This window comes from Macaca nemestrina, chromosome 9 (assembly GCF_043159975.1).
Source record: "Macaca nemestrina isolate mMacNem1 chromosome 9, mMacNem.hap1, whole genome shotgun sequence".
NCBI classification, from domain to species: Eukaryota; Metazoa; Chordata; class Mammalia; order Primates; family Cercopithecidae; genus Macaca; species Macaca nemestrina.
The window spans coordinates 55,569,520-55,590,642 of record NC_092133.1 but is presented as its reverse complement, the minus strand read 5'-3'; positions in this window follow the sequence as shown (position 1 = coordinate 55,590,642).

The following is a 21,123-nucleotide window of genomic DNA, read 5'->3' as shown; positions in this document are numbered from 1 at the left end:
AAAGCCCCTGGCAAACCACTGGTAGAAGATCAAGAATCCAAAGGCCAAAGAATCTGGAGTCTGATGTTCAAGGGCAGGAGGAACGGAAGGAATCATCCGCCACAGTTAAAAAGGAAGCCAGAAGACTCAGCAAGCAACCTTATCCCACCTTCTTCTGCCTGCTTTGTTGTAGCCGTGCTGGTAGCCAATTGGAGGGTGCCCACAGCCATTGAGGGCGGGCCTTCCTCTCCCAGTCCACTGACTCAAATGTCAGTCTCCTCTGACAATACTCTTGCAGACACACCCCAAAACAATAGTTTACCAGCCATCTAGGCATCCTTCAATCCAATCAAGTTGACACCTAATATTAACCATCACAGATGCAGTGGAACAATTTGTTGAATATCTGTTGTGTACTGAGCACACAATAGCCCACAGAATAGCTATGTGCTATTACCTTCATTTTATAGATGAGAAAATCGGGGCTGGGAGTGCGAAGCAAATAAGCAGCATTGCCAAGATTTGATCTCATGTTCATTGAACTGTTGAGCCTTTAACGTCCTGTCTGCTTTGCCCCGTCTCCTCTCACATAGCAGTGGTAAAGATCAAAGGGATTGGGTTGATCTGGGTGGGTTAAATGTAGCATTTGTGACTGATGATTTGCAATCTCCTTATTGTGACTTTCTGAGTCAGGACTGTGTCACTGAGTCTTGTCATAGTGACTAGTATCCCACCCTCAGAAAAAACAGAATTTCAGATAAGGAATGATCCTCTATTTTAATGCTTATACTTCTGTTTCCTAAAGGGAGGGAATCAAGGAAGATGGGAAAGACAAAGGGAAAAATAGACTCAAGCCACCTCTCAGCACAGAGGGAGCTTAGCTTTTGGCTCAAATTCCAGCTCTACCATTTATTTATTCTGAGATCTTGGGCCTTAGAAGCTGTATGGCACCTGTTTTCTGTAAAATGGCTACCAAAACAAAAGGCAGTGTCCACTAATGCAGGTTTTCCCGAGTAGCCTGATGAAAATCATTTCAAATTCAGATTTCCAGGTCCTTCCTCTAGAAAATTTCAGTCAGAAGATTGGAGGTTGAGCCCAAATGAGGCTGGCCAAGATGTATCATGTAGATCCCTTCATTGAGCCAGAAGTAAGTACCCCTTTGATCTCAGTGTTATAGAATCCAAAGACAGGGTAGGCCTGGTCCATTGCCCTCCTCACTCAGGAACAAAGATAGTCATTTTTAAAGACTCCAATGTGCTTCCACCCGTAAATCCCAGGTAGCTTAATGCTTGGCCAAAACCAAGTATTTTCCTGAATTTATTGCTGTAGAACCCAAATGTTCTTCCACCCCCAAATCCCATGTAGATTAATGCTTGGCCAAAGCCAAATATTTTCCTGAATTTATTGCTGTAGAACCCAAATGTCTTGGAGAAATACGTGAATAGGTCTTTAGACCAGAAATAGGACCTATTCAGCTGGCACATAATTGGATATCTGAGACATACTGACTTGGAACTGGAGAGGAGGCCTGAATAGGAAAAAGTGCTAACAAACACTAAATATAAACTTAGAAAGAAAATAAAAAATTTCTTACTATCTGTAGAAAATTAAAATAATAAAAGTAATTTCTAATATTTATTGAGTAGCTAGTAATTGCTGAAACTGCTTTCCATGAAAGGGAGGAATTTTTCTACTGGTAAAAATTAACTCTGTCTCTCATTTTCACTGAAAATGCCTCCAAGGGCAAATGAATGCAGCCTGAAGCAGCCTGCACCAATAGAAAAAAACTGACCTTGATATTGCCCTTTCAGAATTAGACAAGACTTTAACTTTTCAGCACACAGCTTGCTGTACTCTCTGGTTCGATGGCAAAGGTTTCAAAAAGGAATATTTTACATGCATGTCCTGTACATCATCTTCTCATCCTCAAAAAGCAAACATAACAACAACAACAACAACAAAACCCAAATGCCATAATTTCATTGTGTAACAGATACAAAGTGAATGCAATTGACAGCAGATCATGGTCTGGAAGAAAAAGTAATTACATTAAGATATAATATATCTGACTCATAGCTCTTGCTGTCATCTCAGGAATGGAAGTGGGACTAGATCACAATAATCCTAATGCCCTTGGGGTAATAATTTTTATCCCATGCCTACTTCACATTGGCACTGCTTTTGAATGTGCTACCTGGAGGTGGGAGGAAGCTCCATTTAGATGCAGATTACAGCCTCAGGATGAATATTCACTTGAAAATCTGTACTTGGGTATTAAGCATAAGAAATGTACTTTATGATAAAATTTGAATTATTAATAATTATAAATTAAGTGGAAGAGGATTTTAAATATTAAAACATAAAAGAGAATAAAATAATTCTTATAAATACCATGGAAATGGATGGCCTGTACCCTCAAGGAGAACTGGGAAGAATGGTACTGAGAAGATGGTATTTCTCAGGCTACTATCCTATGGGTGGTTGTGGCTGAATAAGAATCTTATGGTTTTACATAGCATAATGCTATATTTCTTAATGCTTGAGATTATCAAAATTAAGAGAGCTCCAAGTAGTTGTAAATATGAGCTCAGTGGTCTGAAGATGAAGAACTCTACAAGTTCTACCTGACTCCAGTGTCATGCTCATGCAGGGCTGGAAGACTAGTCTGCCTGGGGCACACTGCTGCCCCACTGGCAATTCCACTCTCTTGAGCAATGAGGCCAACACACATACCATCTAGGTGCCTGAGGACTGGCTTACCCAGCATCAATATCACCAGAAAAGCCATGCCACAGCTCCACAAACAACTGTAGCCTAGGCCACTAAGCACTTATAGACACTGCTGATGTTGATCACAGTTGAAGAAATCATATAGAAACTACGCTAGTGTTCTCACCAGGAACCAAAGGCAAAGCACCCTACCCAACTGACACTACAGGACGTATCTACAGAAAAAAGTTTTTCCCTATGAAAACTGCTCCATAAAATTGGAAGAAGTGAGTGTTCCACCACATGCACAGATATTGACATAGGGACACAAGAAACATGAAAAAGCAAAGACACATAACACCTCCCAAAAATCACAGTAATTTGCTAGTAATGGACTCTTCAAAAAGGAAATCTATGAAATGCCTGAAGAAGAATTCAAGATAATAATCTTAAGGAAGCTCAGTGAGATACAAGAGAGCATAATAGACAACTGAAATACCAGAGAACATAGATAGACAATTCAACAAAATCAAGAAAACAAGTCATGATAAGTGAGAAATTCAACAAAGAGATAGACACAAAAAGAATGAAACAGATCTTAGAACTAAAGAATTCAGTGAATGAAATAAAAAACACAGTTGAAAGCTTAGTAATAGACAAGATCAAGCAGAAGAATACATTTCTGAACATGAGAGCAGTTTTAAAATAACCCATTAGTGGGGGTGGAGAGGGGGATGACTCCTGGGTATCACCAAACTTCACAGTTATTCAATGGGCCCTAGTGAAACAGCGGGCCTTAATAAGCCCATTCTTTCCCCTTTAGGCACACTAAGATAGGGAAGCTAAAAGCAGGTTGGAGTGGAGGGATGCCTGCAGCTGCAAAAAGGTGTATGGTCACAGACACAGAAAATCTCCCTCCCAGATAAGCAAATCGAAGAAACACAGACTAAAAGTCTGATAAAAACTCTGCTCTATACAGATTGCACACCTAGTCCCAACTAAATCTTCAGGCCCTAGGAGGCTAGGACATCCCCTCCTCACTAGCCCCCTCCTCATTAGCCCATTTATAAAAACCTTGACATTTTTACTACAACTTGGCAACCCGCTTGGGACCCCTCTCTGTAACAGAGAGCTGTTTTTTCCTTTTGCCTATTAAACTCTTGCTCCAAACTTTAAAAAACAAAACAACAAAAACCCATTAGTTAAATAAATACATGATTGAAAAAATTTAAAAATGAAAAAAATTTATGTGACATATGGGGCACCATTAACTGAATAAACATCCACATTATGGTAATTGCAAAAGGAGACAAGATTGGAAAAGGCATATAAACCCTCTCTAATGAAATAGTAGTTGAAGCTGGGCATGGTGACTCATGCCCGAAACCCCTGCAATTTGGGAGGCCAAGGCAGGTGGAGTTTGAGACCAGCCTGGCCAACATGGTGAAGCCCCATCTCTACAAAAAAACACAAAAATTAGCCAGGTGTGGTGGCAGACACCTGTAATCCCAGCTACTCAGGATGCTGAGGCAGGAAAATCACTTGAACCCAGGAGGCAGAGGTTGCAGTGAGCTGAGATTGTACCGCTACACACCAATCTGAATGACACAGCAAGACTCCCTCTAAAAAATCAAACAAAGAAAAAGAAACAGTAGTTGAAAACTCCTCAAGTCTTGGCGGAGATATAAACATCCAGATACAGGAAGCTTAAAAATTCCCAAATAGATTCAACCCCACAATTTCCTCTCCAAAGCACGTTGCAGTCACATTATCAAAAGACAAAGAATTTTTAAAACAGCAAGAAAAAAGCATCAAGTCACATATAAGGGACTCTCCATCAGGCTAACATATTTCTTAGCAGAAAACTTCTAGACCAAGAGAGAATGGGATAATATATTCAAAGAGTTGAAGGAAAAAAAATTGTTAGCCAAGAATACTATACTCAACACAGCTGTCCTTCGGAAATGAAGGAGAAATAGTCTTTCCAAGACAAGCAAAAATTGAGGAAATTCAACACTACTAGACTGGCCCTGTGCTAAGGGAGTCCTTCAGCTGGAAGAAAAATGATAATATCTACCATCATGAAAACACATGAAAATATGAAACTCACATGAGGAATAGAAAGAAATCAAGTATTATCACTGCAGAATACAAACAAAACACAAAGCTAAATAATAAGAGAAGAAGAAAGGAACAAAGGATATATAAAACAACCAGAAAACAATGAACAAAATGACAAAGTAAGTCCTCATCTATTAATAACAACTTTGAATGTAAATGGTTTACATTTCATGATTGAAAGAGATAGACTGTTTGAGTGGATTAAAATAAAACAAGATCCAACTATATGCTCATTTCACATGTAATGACACACATAGACTGAAAGTGAAGGGATAGAAAAAATAGATTCTATGCATATGGAAACCTTATTTCAGACAAAATAGACTTTAAGTCAAAAACATAAAAGGTCACAGAGAAGGCTGTTAATTAATGATAAAGGGATCAATTCAGTAAGGGGCTTCAACAATTATAAATATATATGTATTCAATACTACAGCACCCAAATATATTAACCAACCAAATATTATTACAGCTAAAGAGAGGGAGACCCCAATAAAATAGTAGCTGGGGACCTCAACACCATACTCTCAGCATTGGACAGATCATCTAGACAGAAAATTAACAAAGAAACATTGGGCTTAAACTATACAGAAGACCAAATGGATCTAAGAGACACCTACAGAACACATTATCCAATAGCTACAAAATCTACATTTTTTTATCTGCATGTGGAATATTTTCCAGGCTCAACCATATGTTAGTACACAATTCTCCACAATTAAAAAATCTGGAATCATATCAAGTATCTTCTCAGATCACAATGGAATAAAACTAGAAATCAATAATAAGAGGAACTTTGGAAACTACAAATTCATGAAAATCATACAACATGTTCCTGAATGACCAATGGGCCTATGATGAAATTCAGAATAAAATTTTAAGAAAATATTGAAACAAATGAAAATAGAAACACAATATACCAAAGCCTGTGGGATACAGCAAAAGCAGTACTAAGAGGGAAGTTAATAGCAATAAATGCCTACATTAAAAAAAAAAAGTAGAAATATTTCAAATAACCTAATCACACATCTCAGGGAACTAGAAAAGCAAGAACAAACCAAATCCCAAATTAGTAGATGAAAAGAAATAAAAAAGATCAGAGTAGAACTAAACAAAATAGAGAAAAATAACTCAGAATATACCATATCAATGCAATAAAAAATTGGTATATAAAGAGATAAACAAAATAGATAAAACATTAGCTAGACTAAGAAATAGAGTATATTCAAATCAATGAAATTAGAAACAAAAAAGGAGACATTACAATTGATATCACAGAAATACAAAGGGTTATTAAAGACTACTTTGAACAGTTGAAAATGTATCTACAGTGTTGGTGGAATACGACACTTTGGCTACCCATGCACTCATTCTGGGTGACACTAAATGGTGTCAGTGGAGTCTGATTTCCTTAGTGATTTAGGGTGTGGTTGTTAGTAGGAGCTGTGGTGAAGTTTTGATAGTGATGGGGATGTCAGGTGTGCCAGTCCTTGCGCCCCAGTGATGGCATCGACAAGCTGGATTCGTCTGTCTTCAGGCCCCAGAGTGGCAAACACTGGCACCTGTGTTATTGGGCCCATGTGGGCCAATTCTTGAGATTACAGGTGGTTTGCTTAGGTGCAGGCAGTGGCAGTGATGAGCAAGGTGAGTGGGCAGGTCCTTGGGTCACTGGGCAGTGGACATAGCATGGGCAATGGCAGTAGTTGTGGTGGGACAGCCTTCTGATTCTCGAGTGGCCCATGCTGGTGTTAGCAGTGGCTGTAATGGGCTGGGTATGTCAGTCTCCAGGCCAGCAGGTGGTGCATGCAGGTGGGTGCCCACTGTGGTGGTAGCAGTAGGCAAGGTGGCCCCATCTTCAGGCATCTGAGAGGAGTGCTCTGCCACTCGTGGAGGATGAGATGGGGTGATCTCTAGGCCCGCAAATGGCATGTTCAGGCACTGGTTGAGGGTAGTGGAGCCAGGTCTGGCAGGCATGTTCACAGGACTCCTCACGGTGCATATGAATACTGACTTTGGTATGCAGAGGTGGGTTAATTCCCAGGCCTCTGGTGAAGTGCTTTGGTGAGGCAGGCAGTGGAAGTGGTGAGTGGGGGTGCCTGCCCACAGGACACATGCAGTTGCTCTTTATCCCTGCAGCTGGGGTGGGTGGGGTTGTTGTTGGAGGCAGCAGCCTAGGTAGGCACCTAGGGAGTGCCTAATTTGGCACCAGGCAGTGGTTGTGGGTGAGGGAGCTGTCCTCAAGGCACATGTAAACGTGCAGAGACCTCACTGCTATAGGTGGTGGGGTTATTGCACATGGCTCATGCTACTATCCTGATGGCAGCAACCAGTGGTGGTGGTGGATATGGGTAGGGAAGTCTGTCTTCAATGCACATACAAATGTGCGGCAGTCACACAGCTAGGGGCAGTGGGATTGCTGCTAGTAGCTTGCACTTTGGCCCTGGTAGCAGCAGCCAGCAGCAGCAGCTTAGGTAGAGGAGTCTGTCCTCAGGGCATGTGCAAATTCACGTGGCCAGTCCCACTGCTGAGGGAGGAATAGTGACTGCCAGAGGGGTGGGTGCACTTTGGCCATGGTGGCAGCCAACAGTTTGAGATGACAATAGGGCTCCAGGGAGGTGGAGATGCAAGGGGTATTGGGCTCTAGGGCAGGATGCAGTCTGGTGAGGGCTGATCTCTCAAAATGATACCATGCTGTAGCTGCTTAGGTCTTGGGGGAGGGGTATAGAACACAAAATGAGCCCATCTCTGGAATGATACTGTTGAGCAGTCTCCAGGCAGCTCCTTATATTAGTCTCAGGGTCCATCAGGGTCAAGGGACTCTGCTGTGGCTAGGATTGCAGGAGTTCTTGGTGGGAATAGACTGCTGGGAATTTCTCACTTACTCTTTCTCTGAACTGAGGAGGCTCTCAGGGCTCCCAGCCAATCCTTGCTGGGCAGGCTGCTTCTCTTCCCTCTCCTTTCTTGCCTTGGGAGTTTTCTGTCACTTTCTGTTGAATTCCAGTGTTCTCTTAGGTGATCTATTCAAAGGGTAATTATCTACTTTCTATTTTGGTTCTCTTTTGTGGAGGAGGCTAGTGCCAGATGCCTCTAGTCAGTCATCCTGAAGCCCCCAGAAATTTTGTTTTCTTTTTTTTCCTACAAGGAACAAGTATATGCCAAGAAATGAGAAAACCTAGAGGAATGGATAAATTCCTGAACACATACTACCTACCAAGATTGAACTAGGAATAAACAAACAGGAAAAAAAATCAAAACAGAGTTTTTAAAAGAATTCTTTCAGCAGAGAATAAGCACTGATGTAGGAGCTGAGCTTCAATTCTCACATCGAAAATACATTAAGATAATTACAAACATTTAAAAAAGATTGAATTGGGAAGAATTTAAAAACCTGAACAGATTAATAATGATTATTAATAAGTAACGAGATTGAATCAATAAAAAAAAGTCCCCCAACAAAGAAAAGCCTAAGACCAGATGATTTAATTGCTAAATTCTACCAAACATTTAAAGAAGAACCACACCAGTTATTCTCAAGATATTCCAAAACATTGAAGAACAGACAATTTTTCCTAACTTATTCTACAATTATTCTCAAATCGAAACCAGATAGGGACACAACAACATCAGCAACAACAAACTATAGGCCAATATCCCTGATGAACACAGACTCAGAAATACTCAACAAAACACTAGCAAACTAAATCCAACAATACATTAAAAAGGTAAATCACTATAATCAAGTGGGATTCATCCCAGTGATACAAGGGTGGTTTAATATACCCAAATCGATGAATGTCGTATCAACAAAATGAAGGACAGCAACCATATAATCATCTCAATACACACAGAAAAGTCATTTGAAAAAATTCAACATCCCTTCATGACAAAAACTCTCAATGAATTAGGTATAGAAGGAACATACTTCAACACAATAAAGGCCATATATGACAAAACTATATATAACATTATACTGAATGGAAAAAGCCAAAAGCTTTTACTCTGAGAACTAAAACAATACAACATGCCCACTTTTATTGAACATAGTATTGGAAGTCCTAGCCAGAGAACTTAAGCAAGAGAAAGACATAAAAGGCATCCAAATTGAAAAGAAGTAAGTCAAACTGTCTCTCCTGGCAGATGACAAGATCTCATATGAAGAAAAAAACAAAGATTTCAGTATCAGCAACATCTTTTAGAACTAATAAACAAATTCAGTAAAGTTACAGGATACAAAATCAGCATAGGAAAATCAGTAGCATTTCTATACACTAATAACAAAATTGCTAAAAAAGAAATGGAAAAAAGAAATTTAATTTATAATACTTATAAAAACACTCAGAAATAAATTATAAAAATACTTAGAAATAAATTTAATCTAAGGGGTGAAAGAACACTACAGTAAAAGCTACAATAGAAATTGAAGAAGACACAAAATAATGCAAAGACATCCCATGTTCCTAGAATAGAAGAATTAATACTGTTGAATGACCATACTACCCAAAGCAACATACAGATTCAATGTAATCCCTTTCAAAATACTAGTGACATTCATCACAGAAATAGAAAAAAATTCCTAAAACTTGTATGGAACCACAAAACACCCTGAATAACTAAAGCCATACTAAGCAAAAAGAATAAAGCTGGACCATCACATTGTGTGAATTCAAAATTTACTACAAAGCAACAGTAACCATAACAGCATGATGCTGACATAAAAATAGACACAGATACAGACCAATGGAAGAGAATATAAAACCCAGAAATACAGCTACATATTTCCAGCCAATGGGATTTTGACAAAGGCACCAAGAATATACATTAGGGAAAGGACAGCCATTTCAATAAAAGGTGCTGGGAAAACTGGATATCCATATGTAAAAGAAGAAAACTAGACCCCAATTTCTCACCATATATAAAAATCTACTAAAAATGAATTGAAGACTTAACTAGAATAAAACGTAGGGGAAATGGTTCAGGACATTGGCCTAGGCAAGGATTTTATGGGTAAGACTTCAGAAGTACAGCAACAAAAGCAAAAGCAGATGGATGGGATTATATCAAAATAAAAAGCTTCTTCACAGAAAAGCAAACAATCAACAGAGTGAAGAGACAACCTGTAGAATGGGAGAAAATATTTTCAAACTATTCATTTGAAAATGAATGACTAATATCAGAATATACAAGGAACTCAAAGAATTTATCAGGAAAAACCCAAATAATCTTATTGAAAAATAGGTCAAGGATTCAAATGGCCATATCTTGAAAAAGACATACAAATGGCCAACAGGTATATGAAAAAATGTTCAATACCACAAATCATCAGGAAAACGCAGTCAAAACCACAATATTATCTCTCCCTAGTTAGAATGGCTATTATCAAAAATATAGAAAGTAACAAATGCTAACAAGGATGTGGAGAAAATGGAACAGTTACACACAGTTGGTGGGGTTGTAAATTACTATAGCCATAATAAAAAAAACCTATGGAGATTCTTCAAAAAAATTTAAAATAGAACTACCATATAATCCAACAATCCCATTACTGGGTTTTTATCTATATGAAAGGAAATCAGTATACTGAAGAGAAATCTGCAGTCCCATGTTTATTGTAGCACTATTCACAATAGCCAACACATGGACTCAACCTAAGTGTCCAACATCAGATGAATGGATAAAGAAAATGTGGTATATATACAGTGGAATACCATTCAGCCATAGAAAGAACGAAATCCTCATTTGCGGCAACAAGGATGAGCCTGGAGAACAGACACAGAAAGATAAATATTGCATGTTCTCACATATGGGAGCTAAAAAAAGTTGACTGCACAGAAGCAGAGAGTAGAATTGCAGTTTTTAGAGACTGAAAAGGGTAGGGAGAGGGAAAGATAGGAAGAGGTTGGTTAATAACTACAAAATGACAATTTCATAGGATGATTAAGTTTCATTGTTCTATAGCTCTGTGGTGTGGATATAGTTAATAGTTAATAATTTATTGTATATTTTCAAATGGCTAGAAGAATGTTGAATGTTTCCAATACAAAGAAATGATAAATGTTTGAGTAGATGGATATGCTGATTAATCTGATTGGATCAATACACATCGTATACATGCGTTGCAACATCACTTTGTATTCCATAAATATGTACAATTATTATGTGTTAACTAAATTAAAAAATAACTACAGATAATTAAGCCTGTTAATATGATGTCAAAGCACCTGAGATAATCAAAATTTTAAAAGCTCCAAGTAGTTGTAAATGCAACATCCGTGACTTAAAGACAAGGCAGAACTACACAAGTTTTACTTGACTTACATTGTAAAAAATGACACAAAGGCCAGGGCCAGTTCAGTGAAAGAGAATTGATGATCTAGAGAGGAATGATTTCTGTTGAACATTTTTCATCCTAAGTAAATTCAAGTCTTCTTATCTGAAGAGATAACCCTGTGAGGCACAAAGAGACCTTGCAAGGAAGAAGCATTTTCTGTACCCTTTATGGAACTCTATGGATTGGAAGACATATGAAAAAACTGCAAAGGAAAAAAATAGAAGAATTTTTTTTTACAAGAAAGAAGGTATTTTCTTTTGTGAGCTAGAGATTCCTCCAAAGCATAATTCTGGAATAAAATAACAAACAGATGATTCAAGAAACAAGATGATCATTTAGAGTTGATCTGGATTCACTAAAAGTGAAATATATGTCACTAAACCAAATTTCTTTTTTAATAGGGTTATTTATTAGAGCAGTAGATTCAGAGGGTGCTTTTATGTAGTATGACCGGATCTTATTAAGGTGACTAATGATATCGTTCTTGCTTCTCTCTGTAGATGAGATAAATAAATAGGAACTATGCTATAGTTACATTAAATTTGTTATTGATTGATCAGGATTGATCAACTTGGAAGTAAATCTCTGGTAATTTGTCATAAGATTTTGTCCTCATATCTGCTTGCCCGACTAAGCATTTTATTAATGACCTGCAAAATATATCAGTGGAAGGCCAGTGAAATTGCAATGGGGTAAGAAACTGGAAGGTTGGTGAAAAGAGGTAATGATAAATGATAATCCCAAAATTATTGACTGGCTTAAATGATAAACTGAACTCCAACGAGACAAAATTGAAGAGAAATAAATAGAAAATCCCATGCTTGGTTTTAAAAATCTAGCAGTGGAAATGCGGCTAAAAGAGTGAGTAGAGCACAGACTCGAGGGCTGTGTCTGGTCCAACTCCAGGGACTACTACTTAACAGCTGTGTGACCTCAGACAAGCAAATTAAGTGCTTGTTCTTGAGTTCTCTGCATCTCAATTTCCACAGCTGCAAACTGGTAATCCCAACATACCTAAAATTGTCTCTTAGGTATGTTGGGAGGATTGGATGAGTTAATACCTATATAGCATCTACACTCACCTAGCTTACAATAAACAGTGTGTATGCTAGTTATATTATTGTTATTGTTAATGTTGTTGCAAAAAATAAACAGATTTCAGGGTTCTAGATAAAATTTCAGTATAAATTAGTGGTATAATAGGACTGAGAGGAAAGTATGTGAGACTTGGCTTGCATTAATATAATTATTGCTTTAGCTTTGGTACCCCAGAAAGCAGAGACTGATGCAAACACTTATGTACTACTGTTATATCAGGGGAGTGGGAATGAAAGGAAAGAGGAGTGAGGCTGGAAAGAAAAGAGAATCAGCATGAAAGTCCCTTAAAAACTTGGCCACTGCTTGATATCAAGAAGAACTGATGACTTGATCTCATGGGGTGTTTTCTCATAGGCTTATAAACCACAGCATCTCAGGCTGTTCTATATGGGGGAAGAAAATAGAAGAATTTAACTGTGAGTTCCAGCCTTGCAGTGATCAAATGCCTGTCCTGGGGATGTTATGCATGTGAGCCCTGAGAAGATCTGCTACAAAAATAAATTGTAGTATTTTCAGAACAATGGTTACAAGGGTCAAAATTGTGCACCTAAGTAATGGGGTTAACCTGGAAAAAATTCATTATGATTATTTTATATTTATATATTCTGTGTTTGTTTAAATGTATCCACTACCTTCCAAGTTTCTTTGCTTATGGTTGTTTCTTGTGTCTTGTTTATTTTTTTTTCCAGAAAAACATCTAGAAATTCATTTAGCTGGACTCCATTAGTGATGAAGTATGACGGGGGTCTTCAAAAAGTTCTTGGAAAATGCATATTATGAAGAAACTATGAATGTATTTAAAATTTTGTTTGCACCCAAATAAACTACAACTAACTTGTTATAGTGTGTCTGAACAAAACTTAGTTGGAGGCACTAAGGAGGATAAGACACTAGTTTGAAAACAGCCCTTATCAGAGCAACACAAATTCTGCTAAAATTGAAGCAAGGACAAACATCAAATTTATAATGAAGCTCGGGTGGAAGAATGGAGACATCACTGATGCTTTACGAAAAGTTATGAGGAAAATATCATGAACAAACCAGCAGTTTACAAATGGCTAACTCATTTACTCATTTTAAGAAGGAACAAGATGGTGTTGAAGATGAAGCTCACAGAGGCAGACTATCAACATCAATTTAGAAGGAAAAAAAATCAATCTTGTTTGTGCCCTAATTGAAGACCAATGATTAACAGCAGAAACAACAGCCAACACCATAGACATCTGAGTTGATTCTGCTTGCACAACTCTGACTGAAAAATTAAAGCTTAACAAACTCTCCACTTAATGAGTGCCATAACCATTAGGTCCAGATCAGCTGCACACAAGAGGAATTTTCAATGGAAATTTTAATTAAGTAAGATCAAGATTCTGAAGCATTTTGTCAAAGAATTGCAACATGGGATGGAATATGACTTTGCCACTATGATGCTGAAGATAAAGCAACGGTTACCAAGAGGTGGAAGTGGTCCAGTCAAAGAAAAAGAGAACAGGTCAAGAACAAAGGTCATGGTAGCAGTTTTTGGAAAGCTCAAGGCGTTTTGCTTAATGATTTTCTGGAGGGACAAAGAATGATAACATCTGCTTACTATGAGGGTGTTTTGAGAAAGTTAGTCAAAACTTTAGCAGAAAAATGCCGAGGAAAGCTTCACTAGAGAGTTCTTTCCCAGCATGACAATGCTCCTGCACATTCCTCTTATTAAATAAGGGCAATTTTGCAAGAGTTTCAATGGAAAATCATTAGCATCCCCTTACAGTCCTGATTTGGCTCCCTCTGACTTCTTTTCATTTTAATCTTTAGAACTAGAAATACCATTTGGCCCAGAAATCCCATTACTGGGTATATAACCAAAGGATTATAAATCATTCCACTATAAAGACATATGCACACGTATGTTTATTGCGGCACTGTTCACAATAACAAAGACTTGGAACCAACCCAAATGCCCATCAATGATAAGCTGGATAAAGAAAATGTGGCACATATACACCATGGACTACTATGCAGCCATAAAAAAGAATGAGTTCATGTCCTTTGCAGAGACATGGATGAAGCGGAAATGATCATTCTCAGCAAACTAACACAGGAACAGAAAACCAAACACTGCATGTTCTCACTCATAAGTGGGACAATGAGAACACATGGACACAGCGGGGGCAACATCACACACTGGGGCCTGTCGGCAGATGGGGAGAAAGGGGAGAAAGAGCATTAGGACAGATACCTAATGGATGTGGGGCTTAAAACCTAGATGACAGGCTGATGGGTGCAGCAAACCACCATAGCACATGTATACCTATGTAACAAACCTGCACATTCTGCACATGTACCCCAGAACTTTAAAAGTATTTTTTATATATATATATATATATATATATATATATATATATATATATATATATATAAATTATTTATTTATTTTTAGGTTAAATATATATATAAATTATGTATTTATTTATTTTTTAAGTTTTGTTATTTTTTTTTTGAGACAGAGTTTCACTCTTGTCACCCAGGTTGGAGTGCAATGGCATGATCTCAGCTCATTGCAACCTCTGCCTCCAGGGTTCAAGTGATTCTCCTGCCTCAGCCTCCTGACTAAACAGGGATTACAGGTGCATGCCACCACACCCAGCTAATTTTTGTGTTTTCAGTAGAGACGGGATTTCACCATGTTGGCCAGGCTGGTCTTGAACTCCTGACCTCAGGTAATCCACCTACCTCAGTCTCCTAAAGTGCTGGGATTACAGGTGTGAGCCACTGCACTTGGCTTGTTTTTTAATCTTACCAAAATCTATAAAGGGTGCCCAATTTTCTTAAGTTAATAATGTAAAACAGACTGAATTGACATCATTAAATTCTTAGGATTCTCAGTTCTTTAGTGATGGGCTAAATGGCTGGTATCACCACTTCCAAAAGTGTCTTGAACGTCACAGAGCTTATGTTGAGAAAAAAATTCATTTTTAAGAAATTTTATCTTTCAATTCCAGTTTTCCACGAACTATTTGAAGTCCCCTCATATGGCTGAAGAATCTCTGAGTCAGAAGGAATTTGACAATTCCAAAATTCATCTGATACACTAATCTCCCTTAGCAAAATCATCCCCAAGTGATTCTCATGCTTCTGCTTAAACAACTCGAGCAATGGGGAGCTCATTGTCTCACAAGTCAGGAATTCTATCCTGAGACAGCTCATTTCAGAAAGTTACAATGGTAAAGTGTATCCACAGATGTAAAATGTAATGAGAAAAAAAAATAAAACAAGGGATTGGTCATGTTATTAAAAAAAAAAAAAAAAAAAAAAAGAATGACCGAAAGTCCCTCTTGGAAAGATTCATTTACTATAGGACATGTATTGCCACATGAGTAAGGTTTATGGTTTTTTGAACCATTGGATACTATATGGAATAAAAGAGAGCAGTATTTCTCAAAGTATCTGTGGTGAAGTATCCAATTTTAAAGATCCCAATTCATCACAGACTAACACATGGTCTTTCTACTGCACAATGCCTAGTATGCAGCTAGCAGCATGCTGGCTCATTGTATAAGTTCAACAACACCCAAAATAGTCTATATCTCATTCAATAAGACAGATTCACTGATCCATGCTTTGTTGTCCCAGAAATGCCAAATTTTTTATAAAAGTTACTTTAATTAACTTTCAATTTCTGTATTTATCTTTTCACAGACTAGAAGCAAATTGTTTGCAGATCAATTCATTCTAAAGACTTACTTTGGCACTGAAGTGTACAGTAGAGGATCCTAATGGTCCTAGTGTTTATTCTCTGAGATCCAGACATTACTTAGCTCTATGGGAAAGCAACAGCCATTTGAAAAACACCTGTATTAAATTAGCCAATTCAATTATTTCTTACTACTTATCACTGTTACGTTAGCTGGCCCAACAAGTCAATGCCTTTTTTGATCTAACATTATTCCTGCGTAATAACTGGTAATATAATGTGAATGCATACAACTTAATAATAAATCTCATAAAAGATTCAGGATTTCCTGAAGATAATAAGTTAATGTTGAAGAACTCGGTAGATCCCTCTAAAGTCATTGACAAAGAAAATCTGGGCCGGGCGCGGTGGCTCAAGCCTGTAATCCCAGCACTTTGGGAGGCCGAGACGGGCGGATCACGAGGTCAGGAGATGGAGACCATCCTGGCTAACACGGTGAAACCCCGTCTCTACTAAAAATACAAGAAAATTAGCCGGGTGAGGTGGCGGGCGCCTGTAGTCCCAGCTACTCGGGAGGCTGAGGCAGGAGAATGGTGTGAACCCGGTGGGGCGGAGCTTGCAGTGAGCCGAGATCGCGCCACTGCACTCCAGCCTGGGGCACATAGCAAGACTCCGTCTCAAAAAAAAAAAAAAAAAAAAAAAAAAAAAAAAGAAAATCTGGTAATATTTGAGCAGAAAATGCTGGAGGAAAGAACCAGCAAGGGCAATGATATGATACCTTCAAAAGAAGGTACAGAGTTTGCCTACCAAAGTATTGAGAGAAATTATTTGGAAAATTGATGACACTCTCAAATACTTTTGCAAATTTTTTTTTTCATAATCATACTGTAGAAGTTAAATGTGTGATGAACGATGTGTTATGTAATCAGTTTTTTCAGAAAATTATCTCTGTTGGGTGCATTCTGTCTTTGCTAATAACTAGAATATATTTACAATCTTGTCTAATGTGATTAAATCTAAGATAAACTTACTTTCACAAATTTAAAAATAGCTTTTTTAAAAAAGAAATCATAAAATTGACAATGAAACTGTGACCCCCACTGTAAACTTACTCTCAGTAGACTTTTTTCATGCCAGTTGGTCTCAGCAAATGTGGCTCTTCAAACTCCATTTAAAAACAATATCATGCAAAGCAGTGCCAAGTCAGTGGGACAGTTTTCTTTTTTTTTTTTTAAATTTATACTTTAAGTTCTAGGGTACATGTGCACAACGTGCAGGTTTGTTACATAGGTATACTTGTGCCATGTTGGTGTGCTGCACCTATCAACTCGTCAGCACCCATCAACTCGTCATTTACATCAGGTATAACTCCCAATGCAATCCCTCCCCCCTCCCCCCCATAATAGGCCCCAGTGTGTGATGTTCCCCTTCCCGAGTCCAAGTGATCTCATTGTTCAGTTCCCACCTATGAGTGAGAACATGCGGTGTTTGGTTTTCTGTTCTTGCGATAGTTTGCTGAGAATGATGGTTTCCAGCTTCATCCATGTCCCTACAAAGGACACTAACTCATCCTTTTTTATGGCTGCATAGTATTCCATGGTGTATATGTGCCGCATTTTCTTAATTCAGTCTGTCACTGATGGACATTTGAGTTGATTCCAAGTCTTTGTTATTGTGAATAGTGCCGCAATAAACATATGTGTGCATGTGTCTTTATAGCAGCATGATTTATAATCCTTTGGGTATATATCCAGTAATGGAATGGCTGGGTCATATGGTATTTCTAGTTCTAGATCCTTGAGGAATCGCCATACTGTTTTCCACAATGGTTGAACCAGTTTACAATCCCACCAACAGTGTAAAAGTGTTCCTATTTCTCCACATCCTCTCCAGCACCTGTTGTTTCCTGACTTTTTAATGATTGCCATTCTAACTGGTGTGAGATGGTATCTCATTGTGGTTTTGATCTGCATTTCTCTGATGACCAGTGATGATGAGCATTTTTTTCATGTGCCTGTTGGCTGTATGCATGTCTTCTTTTGAGAAATGTCTGTTCATATCCTTTGTCCACTTTTTGATGGGGTTGTTTGTTTTTTTCTCATAAATTTGTTTGAGTTCTTTGTAGATTCTGGATATTCGCCGTTTGTCAGATGAGTAGATTGAAAAAATTTTCTCCCATTCTGTAGGTTGCCTGTTCACTCTGGTGGTAGTTTCTTTTGCTGTGCAGAAACTCTTTAGTTTCATTAGATCCCATTTGTCAATTTTGGCTTTTGTTGCCGTTGCTTTTGGTGTTTTAGACATGAAGTCCTTGCCCATGCCTATGTCCTGAATGGTATTACCTAGGTTTTCTTCTAGGGTTTTTATGGTTTTAGGTCTAACATTTAAGTCTCTAATCCATTTTGAATTAATTTTTGTATAAGGAGAAATGAAAGGATCCAGTTTCAGCTTTCTACTTATGGCTAGCCAGTTTTCCCAGCACCATTTATTAAATAGGGAATCCTTTCCCCATTTCTTGTTTTTCTCAGGTTTTTCAAAGATCAGATGGCTGTAGATGTGTGGTATTATTTCTGAGGGCTCTGTTCTGTTCCATTGGTCTATATCTCTGTTTTGATACCAGTACCATGCTGTTTTGGTTACTGTAGCCTTGTAGTACAGTTTGAAGTCAGGTAACGTGATGCCTCCAGCTTTGTTCTTTTGACTTAGGATTGTCTTGGCAATGCGGGGTCTTTTTTGGTTCCATATGAACTTTAAAGCAGTTTTTTCCAATTCTGTGAAGAAAGTCATTGGTAGCTTAATGGAGATGGCATTGAATCTATAAATTACCTTGGGCAGTATGGCCATTTTCACAATATTGATTCTTCCTATCCATGAGCATGGTATGTTCTTCCATTTGTTTGTGTCCTCTTTTATTTCACCGAGCCGTGGTTTGTAGTTCTCCTTGAAGAGGTCCTTTACATCCCTTGTAAGTTGGATTCCTAGGTATTTTATTCTCTTTGAAGCTATTGTGAATGGAAGTTCATTCATGATTTGTCTCTCTGTTTGTCTGTTACTGGTGTGTAAGAATACTTGTGATTTTTGCACATTGATTTTTTATCCTGAGACTTTTATACCAATATCCCTGGTGAACATCGATGCAAAAATCCTCAATATAAATACTGGCAAACCAAATCCAGCAGCACATCAAAAAGCTTATCCACCATGATCAAGTGGGCTTCATCCCTGGGATGCAAGGCTGTTTCAACATACACAAATCAATAAACGTAATCCAGCATATAAACAGAACCAATGACAAAAACCACATGATTATCTCAATAGATGCAGAAAAGACCTTTGACAAATTCAACAGTCCTTTATGCTAAAAACTCTCAATAAATCCGGTATTGATGGAATGTATCTCAAAATAATAAGAGCTATTTATGACAAACCCACAGTCAATATCATACTGAATGGGCAAAAACTGGAAGCATTCCCTTTGAAAACTGGCACAAGACAGGGATGCCCTCTCTCACCACTCCTATTCAACATAGTGTTGGAAGTTCTGGCTAGGGCAATCAGGCAAGAGAAAGAAATAAATGGTATTCAGTTAGGAAAAGAAGAAGTCAAATTGTCCCTGTTTGCAGATGACATGACTGTATATTTAGAAAACCCCATCGTCTCATCCCAAAATCTCCTTAAGCTGATAAGCAACTTCGACAGTTTTCATGTGACATTGTCTCAGTTCCTCATTCCATATTGCTCAGCAGGCAGAAGTTGTCTTTCCTTCCGAGAGGGACGCCAGTGTAGAAAAGGGAAACCTCCTTGATTTCCAGAAATTGCTTCCTGTTCCTTAAAAGTTGAAGCAGAAGATGTTTCTTTAAAACAAACAAACAAACAAACAAACAAAACAAATAAAAACAATCTACTAGTACCTGGATTCCACAGACACATTTAGGCAAAGAGGAATTTCACATATAGAACACCTTTCCCCTTTGATTGACACTAAAGAAATGTTATCCATTGAAGGTAGAGAGGCAGAAGAATTTCAGTATTAAAAGTGTTTTTGTGTTGCTGGGTCTATTGTGTTCTGACTTTGTTAGAGTGTGCTCTCCCTAAGAGAAGACAAAGGTTTACACATGCGGTAATCAACACTGTAAGGCAACGAGTAATTAAGAATGTAAATAAATGTGCAAGCAGTTTATTTGCTTCATTCATTCATTTGTTCATCATTCTCCAACTTCTTTCAGAAAGAGAATAATTCAGGTCTAGCTTAACCAGATTTCAAAGAATGGGGGAGATCAGTTGAGGCTTGGAGTGGTTATGGAAAACTTCTGGGAAGAGATGGAATGTGAAGTGAGTCCTGATAGTCGAATAGGATTTCCGTGTAGATGTGTGGGAAGAATGAAAAGGGTAAATACAGGCAGGGGCAGAAGTGTGGTCAAGCAGTGCCAGCAACTCTCTGGACTTGCAGGACATAAGCATGTGGTGGGAGAAGAGGTTCACATTAGGGACTGAAGGGATATCCCATTGTATTTGGAAAAATGGAGGCATATTATGAAACGCCTTCAGTGTCTGCCACTTTAGTGTTTGCCCCCTCAGTCGCAGGTCATGTGGAGCCACTGAAGTTTTCTCAGCAATTGAGTGACAGAGAATGGATTTTACCCACTGGATTAGTAATATCTTGCCATGGCATATATCCTGCACAGAAGCAAGTACTCACCATATATTCTCTTCCTGACTTACAGGCAGATACTTTATGCCTTCTGTGATTTTCAGTTTATCTCACAAAACACATACCCTTTTTTCCTCAGTCTTATCCCTCCTCCTTCTTCCTATTTCCTTTTGTCCCCATACCCCTTGTTTTCTCCCTCTTTCTCTCAGTCTGGCCCTTCTATTATACTTACTTTTCTCTCCTCTGTCATCATTCCTATTCTTCGGAGACCACGATGATCTTGCTCCAGCAAGGGCTGGATAAGCTTCTCCAGTATATTTTATTTTATTTTATTTTTCTGTTACAGTGGGTACCTTTGTTGTTTTCTTTATTTTTCAAAAAAGGGAGTATGCAGGGACTTTGCAAATACATTCCATATTTAAGGAGAAGAAAATCAATAAGAGCATCAGTAAGCTAATGGGGAGAGCTGGCTTCAGGACACCTGAAGGGATTTCTGTACTGACCCCATACTTGTTAACTTCTGAGAAATATAAATTTCAATTGCTGCTCTGCCAATTTTTA